The sequence below is a fragment of the Danio rerio genome, chromosome 11 (genome assembly GCF_052040795.2).
Source record: "Danio rerio strain M-AB ecotype USA chromosome 11, GRCz13ab, whole genome shotgun sequence".
Classification (NCBI taxonomy): Eukaryota; Metazoa; Chordata; class Actinopteri; order Cypriniformes; family Danionidae; genus Danio; species Danio rerio.
Window position 1 is genome coordinate 8,755,335 of NC_141031.1, and position 25,512 is coordinate 8,780,846.

The 25,512-nt window shown below is 35.8% G+C and overlaps 2 protein-coding genes across 19 annotated transcripts in view; one reads left to right on the plus strand and one right to left on the minus strand.

The window, feature by feature from the left end:
* The window catches only part of si:ch211-51h4.2, a 458,725-nt gene that overhangs the window by 43,499 nt on the left and 389,714 nt on the right, over window positions 1-25,512 (minus strand). For 3 of the 16 annotated variants that reach the window (XR_015502337.1, XR_015502338.1, XR_015502343.1), the window contains exons 20-21: window positions 19,943-19,994; window positions 15,884-18,418 (exon numbers count right to left, since the gene is read on the minus strand). The exons of 10 other annotated variants lie outside the window; for them this stretch is intronic. The gene's annotated coding sequence lies outside the window, so the exon portion shown is untranslated. Of the gene's footprint in view, window positions 1-15,883; window positions 18,419-19,942; window positions 19,995-25,512 lie in introns of those variants that run through there. 3 more of the 16 variants (XR_015502340.1, XR_015502341.1, XM_087273277.1) reach the window with 1 other exon arrangement.
* The window catches only part of tbl1xr1a (TBL1X/Y related 1a), a 123,877-nt gene continuing 100,020 nt past the window's right edge, over window positions 1,656-25,512 (plus strand). For 2 of the 3 annotated variants that reach the window (XR_015501958.1, XM_087272392.1), the window contains exon 1: window positions 1,656-1,916. The gene's annotated coding sequence lies outside the window, so the exon portion shown is untranslated. 3 annotated transcript variants of the gene reach the window in all.

Sequence of the window (25,512 nt, forward strand, 5' to 3'; positions counted from 1 at the left end):
TAGTATTTAATTGTGTAATACTGGTGTAACTACACACATGTAACAACCCACTGAATAGCATGTGTAAGTTCAAATGTGTAACAGGACATTAATAACACAATCTTTGGTAAACTAACTCTTTAATGTGAATTAATGTGATTTTACAATTTACCTTAAAACAACATATAAACACAAGGCATTTGTATATTCCTATATACACTTATACTTTTTGGCTGTAGCTGCTATTGTTAAAAAGTTGCACAAATGTGTTGGTTTTAAATATTACATAGTAATTTGTGACCATTTTAAACTATATTGAGAAGACAGTTCCTGAAGATTTACGCTGTAATTACACAAGTATCACAGGGTGAAACCTTCTAATGTAGTGTTAGTTCTGCCATTCTTATTCTAAAACAGTATTCAGAAGTACATGGCATGCAAACAGCTGTGGAAGTGGGAAAATACCTGCAAGTGTATTGTTGTTACACAATGCACTTATTATCATCTTGTTACAGATGTGTAGTTTTTAGTGTTTTTACCAAAGTCCTGTTACACTTTTGAACTTACACATACTAATCAGTGTTGTTTTATATATGTAGTTACACCAGTGTTACACAATTAATACTATGTACCTGTGTGTACATACACTGTAGTTACATACTACTGATATATTTACTTACCATGTAAGGTCACAGGTATAAGCAACACTTAATATACCCGAATGGGTGGTAAATTAATAGAGATTAGAAGGGATAACTGGGAATAAAACACAGCCAGGAACTATGTTTCTAACTCCAGCTCCAGAGGTGTAGTTGCAGGCATACAAGTTTGCAATGCGGTTTGCAAATGTTCATTGGAAAATTGGATTTGGGAAATGTCAAATCAACAAACTATGTTTGTAATGACCGAATGTGCGACCTTAGTTGGCAAACTATGGTTTTTGGAAACGCTCTCCTAAATGGGTAGAACGAAAGTGTGCTTACTTAGTTGGCTAATAACACTGTCACACACACAGACAGCAGTCATGCATTTATAAGTTTCAAATTGCGATTCGATTAATTGCACAGCCCTAACCCATACAATATTAAAATAGTAAAAATTACTTTAATGTTAACATTTAAAAAGAAAAACAGACTTGCATATTTTCACATTAATAAAGAATTTATTAGACAAAATATAATCCACAGTATTGAAACACAAGCCACATGTAAATGAACATTTTTAAATGTGACTACACAAAATAAAAACACATTATCATAATTAATGATCATAATTAGGTCAAAATTTAATCAATTACATTTATAACTGTTGTGCCTATTCACTGAATAACAATCAACATTTATGACCTTATAAAAGATCTCAAATGATAAATCTGGCCATATCACAATGCCTAATATAATCTCTTTTAATGGCATTTTTACAACATAAACAATCTCAATTCGCGTGTCAAAACGAGTCCCGCGCATCATAATAAAGATTGTAAGTCGCTAAAATGATATACCTCTTCTGCAGTTCACAGTAAAATCCAGATTGAGATGGAACGAAGAGGCATGTTATTGCGATATTCCTCCTTCAGTTTCAACAAAGCTGCATAGACAACCGCCCAGGCCTCCCCCATTTTCGCCTGGAAAGTCACCTCTCCAGTGTTTGAGTGTCTGAAGCCGTTGGCTGCTCCTGAACCGTTTGGCTCTTTCTCCACTAGCAAACAGCCCCACAATGTACCTCAATCGCTCTTAAATCTATTTTTAAACGATTTTATTCCGCTCTACGCCGATGCGAACGGGACCGGACTGTTGTTTGGGAATTTATCTGAAGACCTGCCGCCTCAAAGCAGCTTTATAACGCTTTGTTTGAGCACTATTTGACAAAATAGTCGAGGAGGAGGAAATTCCACACAAGCAGTGAAAGGCAGTCCTCGCGTTCATCCGGGTATTAAAGTGAGTGTTTTCTTCATTTTTACTCGTTATATCGATAATACGGTAGTATATGCGTGTTTGTGTTGCGTTGGGTGTTTTTAATAACAATATACAGCGATTTATTATTTGGCAAGGGCATTTCTTTTGGAGGATCTGGCTGGGTGGGGGATGGGAAGCAATGTGTGTGTGTGTGTGTGTGTGTGTGTGAGAGCGTGAGCGCGTGTGTGTGCGCGCGCGCGTAAATGCAGCACCACTTCAGATTGTTTTGTAGTTTAGGTGTGTGCAAAATAAAATTTCATAATGCATTAAAATACACAAGCAATCAAATTAAGCATTAATAGAACAATTTTACATCTGCTTTGTATGTTTATTATTGCTGTATGCATATGTAATAGAACATTAAAGTTGATTTCTAACAAGTTTTCATGTGCTTCATACACTTAAATCAAGTTAATGTTCTCATATAAACACACTTCTATTATTATCTACATGTGATGCACTTCAAAACACTGACTTAGTCTTGTTTTTATTATATAATTATGTTACGTGAACTGTATATGAATTATAATCAATGTTTATAATCAAACTGTACATGTAGATGAGCACGAGCACATGACTGTTGTTGGCAAAGCACTAACTCTGTGAGAGTGGGGGAGGGGAAGCTCAACTCATTCAGTGTTTGGGCAAACACAAGTGTGTGTTAAATGACATGATCGTGAATTTGTAATCATTTACATGTAAAGTGATATTTCTTAGCATGCACACTGATTATATACACTCTCATTGTCAAACTATGCAATGCATATGACTGCGAGTAACACCAAAATAAGGCTCCAGACTTAATGCATACTGTATAACACAACGTAACAATGATATATACAAGTCAAACAGTCAATAAATACAAAACAATAGTCTTTATAAAAAGGAATATGTGTGTGGATGTGATATCTGGATCATGGTGTTCAGTCTAGAGTGGGGGTGGGGAGCTCTGTAATGTGTGTGTGTGTAATCTGAAGGCCATGTGTGTTGGGAAACTCCCATTGTAATGGCTCTCATGTAACCTATTTAGATCACCAACCCTTTAACTCATTTACTAGTTAGTGTTAGGTTAACCTAGCTCATTTTCTTACACAACCCCCGTCTGAAATTAGGCCAACAATAAAACGCTATTAAAACACTATTAAACATGTCTTCGTTTCTCTCAGTGAAAGATTTGAGTCTCTCAGTCTTTGTTTGAAATCTGCGTCTCTCTAAATGGAAGAGTGGCACGGTTATGTAACTTGTGCCTCAGAGTGGATTGAAGCAAGATGTGGGGGATGGGACAGACAGATCTGATCTATTGCGCTTTTTTCCCTCTTTTTTTTTCCTCTCCCCCACTCGTTCCCTCGTGGAGCAGAATTGCAGTGGGCCAGTCGACGTGTTGAAACGTGACATTTGTGTCTGTGCTGTGTTGCGGTGCCGTTGACCCTGTTTCTCTTGAGCCTCAAGGTTGAGTTGAGATGGGCAGATGGTGGTGTGAGCTTGAAAATGCCTGCCATGGTCTGTGCTTCCTTGAACAAGGCCTGGGTTTATTTTCTGCAAGGTCATTGAGGAACGCTGTAACTGTTGTCTAGTTATGCAATCCGGTATAATCAGTAGTAGTACTGTAAATGATCGTAAACACAGGTAATATGGAAAGTGGATTTGTAAATTAGCTGAGGGTGCGTCCGCTTTGCATTCATTCTTTGTAAATAAAGCATTTCGTTTGAACTCTAGCTGTTTCAGTAGTGGAGGGATTGCATCAAACTTTGAATGCAACTAGTAAACAAAACAATTATCTTTTTAGTTGCTACTACAAATTGTTGGCGTGTTGGCTAGTTAACATGGAATTAAAGGGTTCACGGAGTTTGAGTTGAGTTAAAATGACTGTCGGGTCTGTTTCTTGAACGGTTTGTGAATTATATGGTTGGTGGTCTGCTATCAGATCCATCAATCACATGCTGTGTTTGAAGTAGCTCTGTTCTGCAGACTGAATGAGTATTTCCACTTTAGTTTTCAATGCGGAACTGTCTTGTGAATATATGTGCGACTTTTGAGTCATTAGTAGGCCCACCCGGAGTCTGCGCGCGCAGATTCAGCAGATTTTTAGCCCATCATTAATTCTGTTCATTTACATGACTAAATGTGTGTGAATCTATATTTATTTAGTTTTTTTTTACTTAATTTCAGTAATATTATTGACTAATGTGAAAATGTTCATCTGATTTATGTACAATGCAGTTTGTAAAGTAATATTTTCTGTCTTTTACTAGATATATTATGTGACAAATTTGCTTTATTTACTAAATGAAGTTAATCTAATTGGATTTGCATTTTAAGCATTAAATAAAAGTTAAATAGATATTATTTTGTTTTAGTTCTGATACTCCCAAAATAATTCTGCAGAAATCCACAAACTTTTACAAAAATTCTCTGCAGAAATAGCATAAAATGTCCGCAGATTCCATCTGGCCCTACTCATTAGCCACTATACCTAATACACTAGCTAGTGCAATATTTGGGAAATGGCTTGTGCTACAAACTAATGTGCTTATGATTGCAATAATAAATATTTGGTGAATTTGGTGTGCAAAAAATAAAATTATTTTTGGAATATAATGATAATTGTTAATTATTTTACTAAGCAGTTTGAGCCTGTCATGGATAGGTAAATGTGATTCAGTGTTTCCTCTAAGATTTTTTTCCAGCTGTGGCGGCAGGCCTTTTACACAGATCTTCCAACTATAGCCTTATTTCAAGGACAAATGTTATAAGCGCAGTATTACAAGTCGAGACTGCATTCATGAAATACGAGCATGCAAATCTTTTTGCTTGCGCACTGATTTTCTCTGATTTAGTGCGTTTATGTAACAAGTATGTCTCCAACATTTATTCGATTTGCTAATATTTATGAATGTCCCCAATAGGCCTACAAAGCGGGATTGATGCGTCCTGAAGTAAAATGAAACAGCCAGTAAAATAAAGTAATTGTATGCAGAACCATAGACCTTTATAAAGTTTAATTATGTAAATGGTGTTCAACATAACTGAAAGCTTATGGTAAAGGTTTTGAATGAGAAGCTGTAATGTAGACGTGGCAAAAATTAATTTTGCTGTGGTGCTCCGTCATGGAAGAATGAATGTAGCAGAAACCATGGGCCCTATCATACACCCCGTGCAATGCGGCGCAAGACGTGAAGCAATTGTTGTTTGCTACTTTCAGCTTGGCACAAGAGTTGTTTTGACATTTTGCACAACGCTGTTTAAATAGTAAAAGCATTTGCGCTCATATATGCGCCCATAGGTGTTCTAGTCTAAAATAAGGAGGTGTGTTGAGGCGCATTGCTGGTGCGATGCTATTTTGAGAAACTGTATAAATGATTCTTTCTTTCCTAAAATCCACGCAGAGCGCGTTAGTTGTGCACCTCGCTTACACATTGCTTAATACAGACAGGATATAGAGCAATACGCAAATATCTTTACATATGAAAAAGAGTTAAAATATTAAAGATATATTTATAGGATATAATAAGGATATATATAGGATATAAATATAAAGGATTAAAATATTACGAAAGATATTATTTTCAAGCCTACATAAATATAAAAACCATACTTTCATGCCTTCTTCATCTCGGCGGGCTTTTTCAGTGTGTTCATAACAATTTTCTTTTTGTGTTTTGTTATTCTCAAAACACACCTATAACTCATTAAGAAAATAAGCTCAACCCTGTTAGACCATGGCGCAAAGTGGATTTTACCGTCCTTAAAATAGCAAAAGTGGATTCCGACACGCCCTTATTGCTTTTTGCGCCCTGTGCTTTGCACTTTGTGCCTGGATCGTCAAAATAGAGCCCCATGTGATTATAATGCTGCCAGTGATGGCAAGTCAGTGTTGTAAATTCAACTGAATAGTTCAAAACAGCTGATTTGTTTTAAAAGCAATGGGAATGCTAGTTAAAAAAAATGATTCTTTTTTTTGAACAAAAGCACTGTAGCCTTAGGGTGCTTTCACTCCTGTGAATCGATTCATTTGTTCCGAAACAGGGATTAAAATAGTTACAATGTTGCTCTTTTTTTCTTGGTGCGGTTCGCTTTCATACGACAAAGTTTCTAAACGGACCAAAATAGGTAAGACAAGTGCCGTGCGAGTAAACTCTCTTCACATTGGTCAGAGTTTGCGGGTTTATTTTGCAGAATCTCGCTTAGCTACCATGCTTCCCTATTTTAATTTATGACAATATAATAATAAGACATTATAAGTGAAAATCTGCACTTTAATTTTGAATGGTGACACCCACAGACGTCATCACTAAATATAGAGCAGAGGTAACACTTTCTTATACGTAGCAGTTTACTTATGCATTATAGGCTTTACATTATAGAGGGAAATAACTGATAAACTACAGCAGTTTGGTCAATTTTCCTATTGGATAAACCCATAAACTGCTTACGTTAATAGTTCAGCATGCTTTCACTTTCTTATTTTACATGAAACGTACATTACTTGACTACATGACTACTCATCATTTTCTCTTCATATAGCTGTACATATATATGCCTGTTACATATGCATGACACACTGTAATATTGCCGGGCTCGGATTGTATCTCATTCAGGCGATCTCGGAGCGATTGTTTTGACGCGGATCCGAGTGCAATTGCTGGATTCACATATGGCAAATGAACCGCGCTAACTGGGCAAACGAGACAGGTTCCGAAAGGAAAGTCTAGGTGTGAAAGCACCCTTAATCTCAGATTTAACTAGTTTAATCCTAATAATCCTAAAACAATTGAATAAAATAAAAATATATTGTTTAAAATGAAACTCACTCAGTATTCACAATTAGTGTTCTTGAACTGTTAAACTCATCATCACTAATTTGATATTGGGAAAACAACACTCTTGCTTTCTGTAAAAAGGCAAGACCAATACAAGAATATTATTGCTTACGTAATACTTAAAATATACAGTAATGCTTGTTTTGTGTCAGTGACATTTATTATGATGTAGTTATTATGATGTACTAGACAAACTGTAGGGTTTACACTATTTATTTATCAATCAACATATATTTTTGGACGGTTGAAGTAACTGGAAGTGGCTGACACAGGAAGTCTTGCACTTTCAGGTTAAATATGACTGTATACTGTTAAAATAGATAATCTACAGTATCGTCTTATTTTTATTAATGTAAGATTGAGATATTGTAAAGCTTACGTTTCATGTTGTGGAATGCAAACTTTTATTGAAATGGTACATGAACTGAGTATGTAGTAAATGCCTACTATTCAGTGTAGTAACAATACAATGCAACACAAATGATTGAAAGTTGACAGGAAATTTATATGAAAACACCAAAATATTGCACCAAAAACCCTGTTTTATCTGTATTGTCATTTATTTAAGAAAATGGCTAGCTTTAATTAAAACATTAATTAAAATTTACAATATTAAAAGTAAAAAGCGTTTTACATTTGGCCTTCTTTAAACAAACACTGTTATTACTTCTACAATGAGATGGTTGTTTTCTGCCATTGCACCATTTTTCACAACCATTGTTTTTAAGCCTCCACCATGAACATTTTTTGTTTTAATTTGAAAAGTCCAACTTTTACAAATACATCCCGAGACCTCCTGCTCCATACTATTACAAGCTCGCCATCCAGCTTTAACCTGAAACCAGCTTAATTATTTAATGCCTTCCAATGGGTGATTACTCAGCTAGTCATTTGGATGACCCATTTAGTATGCTTTAAAACATTTAAAATGTTTGTCCGAAAATAAAATCCTTTGCAAAAATGTTGGTTTCTGGGTATTATTTTGTCTATTTAGGCGAACATAAACTTATCAGGGGAATCAACTATTATAATATAATACTGCAAGATATCCCAGTGTTTCCTCTAGGATTTTTTCCAGCTGTGGCGGCAGGCTTTTTTTTTCACAGATCTACCAACTACCTATGGCGTTATTTCAACAACAAATGTCGTAAGCGCAATATTACATAAGAGATCACATTCATGTAATTAAGGCTGCACGATTCTGGCTAAGATGTGAATCACAATTTTTTTTTTGCTTAAAATCAAGATCACGATTCTTTAGATGTAAAATAAAGGTTAATGTGAGTAGGCTATTATTATTGTTAATTCTCAAAATATAGTCACCTTGGAATTATAATGTTCTGTCTGCATTCTGAATGATTTTGAGATAATGAGCTGCAAAGTTTTTGCCATCCATAGCAAACAGTATGCGTGCAGCATTTTTTAAAAAGTCTTAAAATGTAAACAACTTTATATAAAACATCCCCTATTGTAAATAAGTTGTCAATTAATAACTCAATTTTGACAAAAATGTCAGATAGAACCATATAATTCTAAAGTGACTGTATGGTAAAACAACAACACTAATAATATTACACCCATTTGTAGGTCTACTGTTGCTTAAAATGCAAAATTTTGTATAGTCATTATGGTGGACTTAAACAGACTTTTAATATGTCGGTGCGGCTCTCCAACGGTCGCTCTGTGCAACAAACTGAATGTTATTTACAACGTTATTACTTGTTTTCCACAGCCTATGCGGGTTCTGTTCACTAAAGTAGCCATTATTGCCATACTTCGTGCACTAACGCGTGTTCTCGACAGTTAACAAACAGCCTCGCGGTCAACTCACATGTGATTGCACGGCTGTGAATACATCATTACATGAAAACAGAAATTACATTTCTGGGTGAATTATACCTTATAAATACAGTATGTGACACTTTTAACGCCATTTGAAGGTGTTCATGTTCCTGTAAAGACCTGTGCCACCGCTTTTAAGTTTTTCTTCTGACCTTGAAAATATAATTGTCTGAATCGTAGGAATGCTGAATTAAGATCAGGTGTAGGGTCGAATCATGATCATGATCATGATCTTTTTTCAGCCCTACATGTAATACACAATAATTTCGCTATATAAATACACATTACATTACATTACATTAATACGAGCATGCGAATCTCTTTGCTTGCGCGCCGATATTCTCTGCTCGTGCACAAAACTTCTTGCACGCCCTCAAATATACGTTGCTTAAGCACTTATCTTCTTGTGCGCTCTCTAATAAACGCTGCTAAAGTGCGATTAGTGCATTTATGTAACGAGTATGTCTCCAACATTTATTAGATTTGCTAGGAATATTTATGAATGTCTCAGTGTTATTAATGTGTCCTAAAGGAAAGTGAAACGGCTATAAACTCCAGCAAGATAAAGTCCTAATATGCAGAGCCATAGACCTTTATCTATAAAGTATAATCATGGAAACTGTGTTCATCTTAACTGAAAGCTATACGTCGTGTTTGCTGGCATCACGCACCTGTCAGTCAGTCAGTCAGCACGTAAACTTTAAGGGTTAAACAAATAACGCACAGCACCACAGAAAAGTTCACGCTGTTATAATTCACTTTCCTTTTAATAGGTTTTGAAGCGATTATAACCTGCTATATAAAAAAAAAAAAACTACTGAATGTTTTAAATGAGAAGCTGTAATGTAGCCGTGGCGGGATGAATTTTGGTGTGGCGCCCCCGCCACCGAGGATTGAATGTAGCAGAAACCATGTATCTAATATGCGATGTTGAGTATTGCATTGAAATTGTTGGTATAAATGTTTGCTTTCCTTGTGAAATTCTATGTTCATTAGCCATTTAAAATAATGATCATACTATTTTTTTATGCAAAATTTGAATGTTTTTTTTTATTGCTCTTATTGATTTATGAAGTTGTCATTGTGTGATATGTTTTTATCTATCTTGACCTTGCGATGCTATAGCCATAGGTTTCTGATATGGCAGTAAACAAACAAACAAACGTACAAACCAACAAACAAATGACCTAAGTGGAAATTTTGATTCTTATACACGTTTTTCATTTTCCTCACTTTCTTTACTCCTGCCATTTGCTCTGAACTCATAAGTTTGCACTTGTCCTTATTATTAGGCTAATGCCATAATACTGGGGAGGCAGGTATAAATTAGCAGGCTGATTGGTCAGGTTTGGACAACAACCTGTGCGTGTAACATACAAATGCTTGACACGTAAAATAAATGTAATTCATTACATCTCTCTGTGATATAAATATTGCATATTAATAATATCATTCATGATGTCGCAACAAATAAAATTATACTGTGCAGCCCTATTTTTAGGGCCTTGTCTCTAAGTATGAAGCTTGTGTAGACTTTGCATCACCTTTAAATTAAGTGCAGCTTACTTGGAATTTGACACCTAATCTGATGGAGCCTTTTTCAGCATCTCGTCTGTCTGTGTACCGTGGCTCATGTTGTGGATTTGTGTGTGTGTGCGTTTAGGGGAGAGAGGCATCCCACTGTAGACGTGCAGGACAGTCCCTGGTGGTGTGATTGACTTCACCATGGTCAGCTTCCTTCTGTGAATGATTCCCAGAAACTGTTAGCTGACTAAATTTAGATATCAGTTACAGCGGGTTCAAATCTGCTGTTGTACATACTATTGCGCTGTTGTGAAAGCATAAAACAGCACTCTGCATATGTGGGGGTGGATGAAGAATAAAAGAAGTTGGACTTCATATTGAATAAATACAAAGCTGATATTTTATACAAGAACATCGTATAACGTTTTCCAAGTGATAAAAATAACAAAAGCACTAGGCTATAACATAACCATAGTGTAAGTTAGGGCGGGACTATCTTTGAATTTAATCAGAGATAGAGTTAGTTCAGGAAACCTGTTTGGACACGGTCATTATTTACGCAATTGCTGATGGCGACTCTAATGACACTTGCACAATTCACTTTCATAACTTTCATAGTTCACTTTCAAAATCATAAACATTAGTTAAGCTTGTAAACTGTTTATAGACTCCAAATTGATGAATAACTTGAACAAATATGAGGCAGTAAAGCCTCCACAGGCTGTGTAATATAATACTGTGGAATATAATCCAGAGTAATGAATCTTGTTTCATTATGTTGTCTGACCTCAGGCTGTTTTCTTGTCTATGTTGACTCTGGTTGTGTGAAACTCTGATGTGACTGTAAGTGGAAGTACAATTTCAGAAATGTACTTCCCTATTTCTTTGCCAACAAGTCACACAGGTCACCGATGTCTCTGTGTTTCTAAGATTATTTCGTCAGAAATTGTGAGTAGGACAATCTCCACAATATATCATTTCAGCATACCAATGCACACATCTGCAATTGTTACATCGTGGGATGTGTTGAGCTGGGATTATCGTCAACCAGGACAACAATTTAAAATGAATGCGATTTGTGAAGTCATTGCAAAGTTTAACAATAATGCAGTGAAAGTTTATTATTTGTCTGTTTTTAAGGGCTTTGACTGTAGCTATGTTTCCATCCAAAATTGCAAATTAAATTTACGAGCAAAACTGGAATATTGCATAAAAGATGTGAGAATACAATGGGGTTTCCATCCAACTAGTCAAAGAGAACAAAATCTCCACTTCCTGATTAACTGGTATCAATTATTAAAAGTTAAAACAGAATTTGCTGCGTGAATCTTTTCTTCATTTAATAAACTACTTGTGCCTCAGAAGACACTTGATGGTGTCTTCGAAGGCGAAGCACTAATGCCCTTGACAGTTCTGTAGGAAATTAGCAATATAATAACACTAAAACTGAAATGGCTAATGCATTTTAAGGCCTGTGCACACAGAGACGTTTTTTGCTCGCATTTTCCGTCAATGTTTTACACCTCGTGACTAAATAAAGGGCGTCAATGTGATCGTACATATCAATGTGCAAAACGGCAGGCGTAATTAAAAAAAAAAAAAAAAAAAAGCCCAATCTTCCTTTTTTTGTTTTGACGAGCCATGTCAAAACCTCCACCAATAAGGTTAGCACTTTTGTTCACGTGCACAGAGCTGCTGAAGTTACAATAAACAGCACTTGGAGGCGCTCAAGCACAAAACTGTCAATGCGAGCGCACGTTGAAGAAGATGCCCAGAGGCGATATGAACGTGGAGCTGCTTATTGCACTGGAGAACAATAATAATTTATTCATCACTAGATCTGGAGCTGCTGCTTGAACCATCCATAACAACAAGCTGGTCAACTTTGTCTTCTTCTGTGTTACAAGCGGGTTTCAGAAGCTTAAAGTTGTGTAGCGCCATCTAAGGTCAAGGAGTGATTTTGCATACTCTTCTGCTTGGCGACAGTGAAAATCGCTTGGGTTTGAATCTGGAAAAACGTTTTGAAAAAACGCAAACGAAAAGCTTCCCGTGGTGTACGAGCCTTTAGAATGACCAAAACAACATTTCAGATGTTTTACAGTGTGGTCAGCTTGCTGGTTTGTCCATTCACACACATTTTTATCATCACATGATCGTTTCCATCTACCTTTTTATGCTTATTAAAATAGGTGAATGTAAACATAGCTTGTGTAAACATTTCAAGTGAGTTTCAACCATTTGGCTACAAAAATGTATAGGTTGTTACTTTAACAAATATTAGCCATATGTATATATTTTTATTGATAAAGACCATGCAGTGTTGTTTTTTAGGGATGCACTGAATTTTGGGCCTCCAAATGTTATCGACCAAAAATGGCAAACAGTGGAAAATATGAGCCAAAAAAAGGCCGCAGTGTTCAGCCCGCTGGTTTTACACTCCCTCCGCAGTCACTGTGGTTTGTTGCTGCTCTGACTAAAGTGCAAGAGTAGCTTGCGCACGTCAAAGATTCTTTGTCAAAGAACTTATCTATGCATGAATTGCACATGCTCACAGGAAAATCAAAGTTCATTCGTTTTTGTATTAGTAGTGTTTCCTGCTGCTTGCAATAGAGCTCATGTGCTGTCATGACAAAGCGGATGAAATACTGCCTCATGACATGTATGTGTGATGATAAAATAAATGTGGTTTTATTGACTTGCTTTTGAAAATCAATATAGCTGAGGAAATTATATTAATAAAATAAAAATAATAACTATTACAATCAAGTGCATCCAGAATTCTCTGCTTGGAAAAAACGTATAATGTTACATTGATTCTGCAGTGGGAGTGCATCTCCATAAAATCTAATGAACAATCTATAAAATGTTTGGGGTCCCTAACATATTTGCGTTATTGTCTTTGCTATATCTGTATTTGGATGTGTTGCAAGGATTTTCATACAACCGTCAACAGTGTTTAGTCAATGACTGATGAACTGATGTTTACTATTTGCATCTCTATAAAATCTAATAAACATTCTGTAAAATGTGGGGGGTCCCCCAAGACATTTTCATTGTGGTCTGTGTAGTGATGGGCCGGTAAATGATTCTGGTGGAATGATAGCCTTGGATAAAAATTCCACAGTATTGTGGTTACTGCTGTAAAATGTAAACGTCTGGGTAAAAAACAAAAACTTTTTCCACTTTTGAACACAATTTATTTTATTTTGAGAAACATTTGTAATATTTTGGAGCAGTAAACATGTCAGGCTGAATGATTCAAATAAATCATTGGCTGTTTCTCAAAATGCGTTCTTGTCTGTACTTGCATTCTTGTGTTCTTATGAAACATCATCAATCGTCGCTGAAGTACTGTTCAAGCTCAAAGTTCACATTTTGCCTAGTACAGATAAAATTCCCGGATGTGTACTTGCTCCGCCCCTTTTGCCAAGGATGTTTTGAGAGGTGACTTGTGTGAACTTGGAGCACGGATATCCCAGAATGCCTAAATCAAAAACGCTTAAATCAAGATCATAATATTAATATAATATTAATTATAAGGCTGTGCTTTATGTAACTAAATAATTTTATTGTTATATTTACAGTGAAACCCATGGTAAGGTAAGTGACGTTTTAAAGTACACTGCCGTTCCATTTGATGAAGTACCCGACTTGTGTTTTTGAGTCCTCGAGAGTTTGTTCTTCTAAGTCTGAACTTGGCAAGTCTGAACTTCCAAAGACGCAAGTCCAAACTTTGCGTACTTTTTATTGAAAACACAGCCAAACTAAACAAAAAAAAAATCTTGCAAATACCATGGGAAAGGAATAGCAGAAAATTTTGGTGGTTTTAAAACCTTGACTTTTCCAAACTGCGCTGAGCCTTGAAAACGGATAACGGACATAGCTATGTCTAGGTCTGTGCTATTTGTAGTGCATTTCTGTATTTGCAGATGTTGTGAGTATTTTCATGCATAACAATCTATAAATACGATCAAGAAAAAATTCCAATTGAAATAAAGTGTTTTATCGTTTCCCGAGTCTTAACCGTATGCAAGTACAGTAATTAAATGATTAAAATAAAAATAATTCTAAAAAATGTATCATTGTTAAAGTCGCAAATGGTACAATTTTTTATGCCTGAATGCTTTTTAAAATCATTATACAATCCCAGGCATCAAAAACAGATAAATTACAATACAAAGTTAACATTACATATCCTGCAATGTGACTATTGTGAAGGATCACATTGCGATATTGATGCTGAATTGATATATTGTGCAGCCCTAATGCAGATGCACTCCCCTACAAAATCTTCCTAATCAATCTAAAAAATATGGATATACAGTTTTAATTCAATCAGTTCAATTCATCCGTTAAAACTGTGTTCATATTGCAATAAATATTGCAGAAAAACAAAATATTCCACTACAACTTCTTTCCAATATTGTGCAGGCCTACTCAGACCTTATTTTTACTAAACATTTAGGAGGTATTCTACTTGTTATGGGTAACCAAACACAGCATTTCTGGACTGATGTTATGCAACAAACTTATATGCAAATGTTAAGTGTTAGGGCTGCGTTCCTTTGACAGATCTGGGTGGCAGTCATATATCAGGTCATGTTGATTTTATTTCCCAGATTAAAGGTTATCCACATGAGCGCTGGCTGAAAGTTGCAGACCAGTGGTTCGTGTGTTGTGCTGTGGTGGTGTTTGGGGGATGGTCGTTCTCCTGACCCGCGCTGTAGCTGTTCATTTGTCTCTTCCTGCTCTCTGACAGACTAATGAAACCTCTGCCGTTCCCCTCCCCCCACCCACACGCTCACATACTTTTGTTGTGTGTGTGAACCGAAGGTCAAGTTCAACTTGTAAATTTGCAGCAGTTCCTCGTCTTTCTCGTATAAAGGGCTCATGCTGTTTGAGAATTATGACGTTCAAACACTTTTTTGGTGGGGAATTGTTTATTTCAGTTGGCAAGTTTACAGTTTTCAGCAACATATGCAGCTGTTTTTTTTATGTAGTGCCTTATTGTTGCTTATTTAGTTTAAAATGATGTGTTCAAAGTGTAACAAAAATACTTTATATTTGTGAAATACGTTTTGTTCCTGTTAAAATTGAAGAACTATTGTGTAGTTCTTCCTCTAAATAGTAATACATTGTGGTAATTTATTTCTTTTTGAGAAGTTGTGTGCAGGCTTAAGATTCACTATGTATATGATATGACTAGTTTTTGTCAAAAAATATTTAAATGCTCACAGATTGAATTTGTGTTTATGTGAAGTTGATTTATTCATGACTTAGGATGCAACGGTTGTAGATTTTGGTTGTACGATTATAGTCTAAGTAATAATCATGGTTTCACGGTTGTCATGATTATTGATTGTGCATTTCAAAACACTAGTTTAGAAAATCACATGAAAACTCCCTATATTTTATAGTGCTATTTGTTGCTGCTCAGTGAGCAAATAATACAGCACAAAATATTATTAATAATAATAAACTATAGTCCATTTTTCTTTGGACTTAACAATAAGTAAAAAAAAAAAGTTTTTGGCATTTAAACATCCATAGTAATGTTACACTGAAAATTAAAATTAACAAACAAACAAAAAAAATAAATGAATAAATAAAAAAACAAACAAACAAACAAACAAACAAACAAACAAACAAACAAATAAATAAATAAATAAAAGTATTTGTCTAATGTTATTCTAAGCCACATATTACCTACTTATTTCCCTTTTAAAGAGAACAAATGTAGTCAAAGGCTGCTGAACCAGGTACTTTTGAACAACTTTAATTCCAAATTGTTTGGTATTTTCCTTTGGTATTTATTTTTACTCTTTGGAGAAGAAATGTGTATATTCCATACAAAATATAAAGCTGACTGGTTGTTGTCATGTGACTTGTGGTACGCTCACAGTGTTCTTTCAACTAGGTGCGCCTGGAAAGCATGAGAGTGTTGCGTCACTGCCAATATGCCTGTGCATTCCACGTGCCTCAATTGGACATAACAAACTTGCACATGCAAAAGAAAGGAGATATGTTAACGGCCCTTATTTAATAGTCTCAGCCACAGTTAAAATCAGCCTTTAATCTAGTGTGTGAGTGTATTAGCCTCGGTGTACAAGCTCGGAACTTTAAACTAGCGCACAGTTGGCGTAACTTTTGCTATTTTGTTCTGTGCATAAATGCGTTAACAAGCCTTTAAAGTTAATTAAATGTGTCAAATTAAAGAGCAGTTAATAGTGAAATTGGTTATTCGTTGCATCCCCATTCATGACCTCTTATAATGTAATGTCAGATTCTGAAAACAATTACGCAATGTAAAAAATAAAAGTAAAAAAAAAATTTAAATATAGTGCATCAAATTTTTAATTTTATTGATGACATTTAATGGCTGATTTATACTTCTGTGTCAATCGCACACATATGCTATGGCACAGACTACGTGTTGATGCATAGCCCTATGCTGTGGCCGTCAAGGTCGCTGAGGCGCACCTCTCAAAATGTAACTACACGTTGCAATGACGCGTATCGCAAGCTCTGTGATTGGTCGGCTTGGTAGCGCTGACCAGTCTGGGCGATGGAGTGAGTTTGAGCCACTTGTACATTAAGGAAGCGTTCAGAAAAAACAAAACACTAGCGAAGAAACTCGACACAGAGGAACATAAATATCTCACTGCCAACTAGCGTTTCGGAAGTGTTATTGCAGAGGGACAGAACCAGCGCGCAGAAGTATAAATGCACAGCTATGCGTGTTGCATGCATCACTTGACGCATAAGTGGAAACCAGGCTTTAGTTTAGTACTTTTTTGTGAATCAGAGTAAGTGAATCAGTTTTAATTTGTTAATTTCGTTATATTTGGTTGCTCGGACTTTTTAGTTTTAGACTGCCAAATTAACTTAATGTCAGTTCTACAACAAACTAAAACTTTAACAGCAACAACAACAATTGTCTGGAAAACAGTTTCGAAAGTCATAATAAAAATATAGGTAGATATGTATTGCTGTTTTATTGATTTTTGTGATATAATTTGCTCTTACGAAAACATTAATCACCAACTGTACATGGAGATGCACATGCAAATGATGAATTTCATTTTGTGTCTTGGTGAATTGAACAATATTTTCACTGTTGTATTCATTCTCAGCTGCCTCTTAAAGAAGTAAATCATCTCTAGGCTTTTAAAAATACTTGGCTATTTAAGAACTTAAAATTCTTATTAAACGTAAAACATTTTGAGAAACAAGGCAGGTTGCTCACACGATGTGATTTTGATAATCCTGCATGATTGGAGCTTTCAGACTGTACGAAATTGATCCTCATGAGGACTCCATTGAAAACGGGATGATTCATCTCTAGAGGCTTATCCTCGTAAGATTAATAGTAATACAATTTTGGTTTATGTCACTGTGGGATATCATGATGTCAACCTTTACAACAATCAAGACACGCCAGATACGGAATCAAAAAAATGCAATAAGCTATCTTTGGCATTAATTTTGCTCACAACATGCATTAATAATCAAACCAGAAAACTAACTGGGTTATCATATATGCCGCTTCTTTTGTTTTTTGTTTCAATGGTTGTCATTAACACTGCAAGAAAGTTTCTGACATTGCCAGAACATTATCGGAGAGAAAAGTTAAACGCAATTGCCATTAACATGTCAGATTCACCGATTTTATCCAAGGGTCACAAGAATCTTTTAGGCAGGGTTCGACAATAAGGATGACTGGGGTCCAGCAGGAGAGATGCTAGGGGTATGGCAGAGATTTTTCAGTGACCTGATTGGGTTAGGACTGGATCTTCACTAAATTTATAATTTGCCTTTGACCGTTATATACATGTAAATACTGGGCTTCGTTGGTTAGTCGGGCAGCCTAGTTGCTTTGGTGTGTTTCACATGTCGGCTAATATCATGTTACGTCTGAGTTTGTTGGACTGACTCAGTATTTCAAATTGGCGTCGGAACATTGACTGATTATTGGTTATTCAGAAATGAATTAGAGCACAAGCAAGTAAACAATTCAAGCCATGGATTATTAGATTGTCAGACATATTTGGATGAGCAAATTCCTTTATGGTGAGTGACAATTACTGTTATGTTGGTACGAAATGCTGCTTTGTTTACACGTTGTATTGGAAGGTCGGTGTCCATTTATGGAATGAGAAAATGCACTACTGCCGCCCAACGTGCGGTAAGACCAGTCCTCTTCTGTATGTGCAGAATTCGGCTCTTGTTTCAGTCAGCTTTCGTCTGTTTGGTGTGTTCACGTACATCTTTATGGTCCAGGCTCGGTGTGTCCCGGCCCTTAGAATCGAGAAAGCATAACATATCGAGGAAAACAGCAAACATATCGAGCACAAGAACGTGATGATGATCTCTGAGACACTGGTTAACATCGCTCACAAGGGCTTGTGTTGCCTACACATGTTTTGATGCACTGTGGACAAGTGTTTAAAGAGACTTTGTGGGCTTCTGTTTTTCTACATGTAGATGTTATTCTCTTTTAGAAGCAAACTACCTTTCATAGAAACTTAGCACAAAAACTGATGCTTATGCACCTAAAGACATTCCCCAGCTCTATTTAGTCTTTTTGTAAAAAGCAGTGGTAAGCGCATATACTAATCATTAAACAGATTATAAATAAAAGAACATTTCAACAGCTATTCCATCGAAAGCGGGAAGTGATTGTATTGTCGAAGTCACATTTTAAATGCAATGGAATTTCTATAATCAAACAATTTCACTTGTATTATGTGAGCGTTGGCTGCTTATTGGTTTGTGAAGTAAAAATGAAAAAAAAAAAAAGTAGTGTACAAAGAAAGTGCTGTTTTTACTAATATGGTAATTTTCATACTTAGAATAACATTCCTGCAAGATTTACATTAATTTTTAGTTAACTGGTGATCGGGGACCTTTGACCTGGACAAACTGCTGTGCCTCAATATAGTTATGTGACATAGTTCAAGATATATCAATTGTTTTCAAAGACAAGTTATACTGAATAAAGGGTATGCTCACAACCTAAATGTTTGTTTATATTTGGAATGTTTTGACAAATAATTTCAAATATGTGGCTAAGAAATAACAATTTTTAGCCTCCTCATCATTGAGTCCAGCTTTTAGGATTCCCTAAATTAGTCTCAGACAAACAAATCATGACTGAAATCGCAGTGTGTTTACAGCCAGAGAGCAGATGTTCTCATTGACACTGACAAACAGGAGAAACACTGTGCCATGAACAATCCTGTTAGAAGGCTATTTCACATATTTATCATCAATTAACTCTAGTACCAGAACAGTAATTGAATATAATTTCAGTAATTGTTGTTATTAAGCTAAAGCATTTGTTCGTTTCAACATGATAATAAAGTGCCATATGCATGGGTTTTACCTATGATTTTGATATTCAAAATGTATGACACACTGGATCATATTGTTTGATTTTAAATGACAAAATCAGAATGTTTAAATACAATTTTTGAAGATGTATTTTTTTATTTAATTAAATCTGCATCATGAACTCAAATCAGCAAACAAAAATATGTTTCATGATATGGTGTCACCCCCTGAATGAAGAAATTAATTTACATGTAAAATTCATACAGTAATATGTGTTTTTTTTCTCCTCAACATTTATATATTTAGAATATTTATTTTAACGGAATGTATAAATATTCTTGCTAAGTTTAATTTCTAAAAATAATATAAAAGGCTTTTTGATGTTAGTTTTAAACTAGCATCTTTAAAAGGGTACTTTTAATTGTTCTGTTCCTAAACAACAAAGTTTCATCATTCTCAAAATTTTTAAAACAAGTCGGGTGTACTTACCTCACATTGAGTTTTGTTTATTTTCTGGGATTCCGCTCAGCTCTTATACGTCCTTATTTTAATTCATGACGATGAGAAATAAGACACAAGCAAAAAAGTTCACTTTGAACATATTGAATATATATTGAGTTCATTTTGAATCATTAACCGCTTTTCATAAATTTTTATTTTTAAAATATTTCCCAAATGGTGTTTAATAAGAGCATGGAGATTTTCACAGGATGTCTGATAATATTTTTTTCTTCTGGAGAAAGTCTTGTTTGTTTTATTAGTTTTATTTATTATTAGAATAAAAGCAGTTTTTTAAAAAACATTTTAGGGACAAAATTATTAGCCTGTCTATTGTCCAGCGCCTCGCTTACACACTGCTTAATACACACAAGATGTAGAGCAATATCTTTACAAATGAAAATAATTTAAATATTAAGGAAATATATAGGATATAATAAGGATATATATAGGATATAAATATAAAGGATTAAAATATTACAAAACATATTATTTTCTAGCTTACATAAATATAAAAACCAAACTTAAATGCCGTCTTCATCTCGGGAGGCTTTTTCTGTTTATTTGTGACAATTTGCTTTTGTATAATGTTATCATTATTAGCAGATTTATTTATTATATAAATATTTATATTTGTTTTATTAAAAACAAGCTTAGATTTACCCACCTGTCAGGTTTTAGACCATATGGGGCATAACATGTATATTAGGATATAACTCAGGTTTTTGACCACACTTCATTATTATTGGTATTTATTCGTTTGCTATCCACGAGGGCGAAAGTGCAAGTAGGCCTACATAATGAGGAGGCTCATTTCTCATTTTCCCGCTGTAGATGCTCTGTTTAACTGTTTTCTTGCTAGTGAAACGCTCAGTTTTTCCACCTTCAAAGTTCGTTTTGTAAATAGCAAATTCGCTATGGCGCGATGCAACTGGCTCTTAAAGGGAATAGGAGATGAGACTCTGGTTTATTCTCAAAACACACCTATAACTCATTAATAAAATAAGCTCAACCCTTTTAGATCATGCGCCACGGCGCAAAGCGGATTTTTCCGTCCTTATATTAGCAAAAATGGATTCTGACATGCTCTTAATGCGTTTGCGCCCTGCGCTTTGCTCTTTGCGCATGGACCGTCAAAATAGAGCCCTCTGACTTCAACTGTACACCTTTGCATAACTATAATACACTATGGTATAGCCTGGTTCGTTAGATCATACTGCTTATTCCCTACAACAAAACTGATTTAGAGTTTGTTTCAACCAAGTCGAGACCACCTCATCTCTGAATGATTTTAGGCTTATTGTTTTGGTGCGGTGCGGATTTTAGCGCAATTGCGGTGCTCACATATGTCCAAAAAACTGAGCTAAGGTAGCAAACATGCCAGGTTCTCAAAGAATTGTATAGGTGTAAAAACACCCAAAGACAATACATAAAAAGTAATAATAATGAGCTGTTTTGTACAGCTAAAAATAGCTGAAAGTCACGTGACCGGAAGCTAAACACAATACATATTATAATCGTTTTTTATGATGAAATAAGGTGGACAGAGATAGGGCTGGGTATCGAGTTCGATCCTTTTTAGCACCGACCGAATCGTCTCGATACTATCGAGTATCGAAAAAATCATTTTCGTTCGGTACTAAATTTCGATACCCAAGGGTATAATCTTGTCGACGTCAGTAAGCTAGAAAACCTGCGGCATCCTTAAAGTGCCCGGATCAAATGCTGGTGATTGGCTGCAGCGAGGCTGTCTTAAAAATCAATAGTTTACGGCGGTTACGCCCACTCGCTCAGAGCTTGTCAAATGTGAGGCTGTTATGCGTACACTACACTTTAAAGCATTTTTGCATTGTTTGACTGCAAGAAGATCACACTGGCGCAGTCATCATAACAACATGCCCACCACAAGCGTCGTCCTCTGTGACTGATGAGCATAACTGCGCGATGGCTGGGGCTCCGAAAGGTAAACAGACATAAGCGCAAGCTGACGGCCCTTTCCTACCTCCTCCACCTCAAATCATTTTAAAGTTTGGCGAACTTCGTGTTGTAACTTTTGCTTTTTGTCGCTATTAATACACACACTGCAGGCTACATAGAGCAACTTTATTCTCTCAAACACCAGTGCGCGCACACCTTTAACTACACACACACACACACACACACACACACACACACACACACACACACACACACATACATACATCAGGGCCATACCATTACATAAACTGCGTGGGGGTAAATCTGGACTGAACCATTCACTGCTTATACTAATATTCACATATTTCGCAGTGGCTAGTGTGGCAAAGATGGCAGGACTCTCCGAACAGATCCGCCACTTTTGATGCTTATAAACATTCATAAAGCCCTCGTGCTGTAGGAATTATACGGTTGCTGAAGGTGCGCAGCTGTCTTTCAGTGAGGGGTTTACGTCTTTAATAAACTACGACAGTTTGCGTACACTGAACAGTAAGAATGATTAATAAATCCATATGTAACAGCCTCATAAAAGTCACGTCTCGCTTTCAGTTTCGGGGTTAGGCGCGTTTTGCACTCACACACAAGTGTATCGCGCCAAAGCCCAAGAAAACCGCACTCTGGCACACTGATAGTCTGAGTACACCTTAAAAGAAATTTAAAAAAAATCTGATATAGGCAACAAATCGGAATTTGGCATCAAGACCTGACAGTGTAAACGGGGTTTGTGCGGGGTAAATTTATTCATCCTTTTTTGGACCTAACGTAGGCTGTGTAACATTATACTGTTTCGGTGGCTTTAAATACCTAGCTAAGTTGATACTAAAATGCTTAAAAAGTCCATGTGATATAAGCGGTTCAATCATAATTATATGAAGCTGCGAAAATACTCCTGTGTGCAAAGTAAACAAAAATAACTATATTCAACGATTTATCTATGGGAGGATTCAGAAAGCTCTTGGATTAAATCCAAAATATATTCATTTGAATATAATTACTGACAGAATTTAAATTTTTGGGTGAACTAAACCTTCAAGCAGCAGTCAGCCTCACAAATACTTAAACCTGATTGACTTAAAACTGCTTAAACTTTATTAAAACTGTTTGCACTAATATATTGTGTTAACTACACTTTGTTCATTTTGTGCTTTTGTTTCTTTGTTTATTGGTCTTAGAGATAAGCCTGCTGTGAAAAGTGTCTCAAACATCCTGAAAAAATAAATCCAAAGTTTCTCAGAGATTATGAGTTATGTTAATCTTATATATTTAGGAAATATATTTCTTAAAATGAAAGTATCAAAAAAAGTATCGTTCGGAACCAGTATCGAATTTAGGGTATCGGAATCGGTATTGAAAATTTTGGAACGATACCCAGCCCTAGACAGAGAAGTCTTCTAATCACTTTTCCATTGAATTGGAAAAAAGTTGACTTCTCAGGATTTTCCCTTTTGGTTTCATGCGCACTGCCACATATGTTGATAGGAAATTGCTATATTAATCAGGTACATTTTTTTACATCTTTTTTTCTTCTTGCCAAACAGATATCACAAATAGATGTAATTGGTAACTGGGATATTTATTGATTCTTGCTGCCAAGAGAGAGAATTAGCATTTACATTCAGCTTGTTTAACCCTTTATCTGCATTGGTCGCATGTGGGAAAGAAATGTTTGGCATGTTCATGTTGTGTGGACAGACCTTTAAATTCAAGACAATTAAACAAACAAAGAATGGGAAACTTAATAATTTAATGTTTAACGTACTTAAGTTAGTTGGATTTACTTTAATGGACAACAAAAATGAGGGTGACAGTTTGTAGTGCCGTCGCCTCACAGCCAGAAGGTCGCTGGTTCAAGCCTCGGTTGGTTCAGTTGGCGTTTCTGTGTGGAGTTTGCATGTTCTTCCTGCGTTTGCGTTGGTTTCCTCCGTGTGCTCCGGTTTCCCCTACAGTCTGAAGGCATGCGGTACAGGTGAATTGGATAAGCTAAATTGTCCGTAGTGTATGAGTGTGGATGAGTGTGTGTGTGTATGTTTCCCAGAGATGGGTTGCGGCTGGAAGGGCATTCGCTGCGTAAAAACATGCTGGATAAGTTGCCGGTTCATTCTGCTGTGTGACCCCGAAATAATAAAGGGACTAAGCCGACAAGAAAATGAATGAATGAACAACAAAATGAATTGTGTGGATCCCTGCATTCTCAGCCCTGTTCTGAAGTCATGCTACACTTTTTAATCCATTGACGTCATATGTATAGCAGACCTGCAATGTAAGATTTTCAGCATCTGCTACATTCCAAAGTTCAGTTTTGGCAAATAGATGGAACAAATACTGATAATCTGAGAAAAGACTGATGTGTTACGAGGTGACCTCTTAGTTTAATTAAGATAATGCAAATTTTAAATCTGCAGAATTTCAACATTGCTGTAAAATTAAGTACAATGTGCTGTAGAGTTTTTTATTTATTTATTTTTTATTTTAATGGGTCATTTGTTGAAATGTGCTTTCAAAAAGTACATCATAGATTGTGTTGTGCCATTTAACAATCATGACAGTATCTCTACAAATGTTTGTGTTGCCAAAGTTAAGTGTGACTGTGGCTTCAATGCATTGGTAAACCAGCCTAATACTTGGTTTTATCACAACAGTTGACACGCTTTTCTATTTTTAGAGTGTCTGAGATAGGACTGTGCGTGTTCATGCATGCATTCAAATAATACACACAGAAGTGTTTGGGATCTGGACTGTTAAGGTGGCATTTTATCAAGATTAGGGCTTGTTTTTGAGGCCTAGCTGCTATATAATTCCGTCCCCATATAATTTCTTACTTGTCTTGATTGCTGTGCTCAGCTAGATTAAAAATTTTGCTGAATCTGCAAGGAGACTTCACAAAATCTATTTAAAACTTGACATTTGCTTTTAAATTTGGAGGATGGCATCCAGGCAGTGAATATGCTATAAAGCTTAAGTTTGAAACCCCGCCAGCAAGCTGCAAATCAAAAGTGGCATTCCTGTTAAATTGGATGGCAAACCCTGCACAGGCTAATAGAACGGTGTAATATGCTGAAAGAAGCAGTGCATTGCTTTCAAGAGTTTGGGGTTGAGATGCTTGGAAGTGTCTTCCTGTGCCTTGACAGTCCTTTGAGTCCATGACAAATCGCAGTCGGACTGTGAGTGTGTTTTGTTTGCAAGTCAGGATGATAGTGGATCATTGGTTTATTTTATCTTGTGCTTCTTAATGCATTCACCTCATGCATTCTTTGCATTGCACTGAGGTTTCTGATAATGTGTTTTGTCAGAAAACAATTTGGTGAAGGTGGTTAATTAATCTCCCAGGTTCACTTTTAGAGCTATTGATATGTTCGTCAATTCTAATGAGCTGCCTAGATTAGACTGTAGAAGATAAAGAAATGCAATCACTGAACTACTGCGACAGTGTTTAAAATTTTTGTTGGCTAAAAAATAAGCTTTTCTAGTTGTCAATTTAATCAGTAAATCAGACTAAAAATAATAAGGTAATACTGACATGTTGTTTAAACTTAATTTACTTATTAAAATAAGTTCATAATGTTTGTTGTCATGACTTTTTGAAC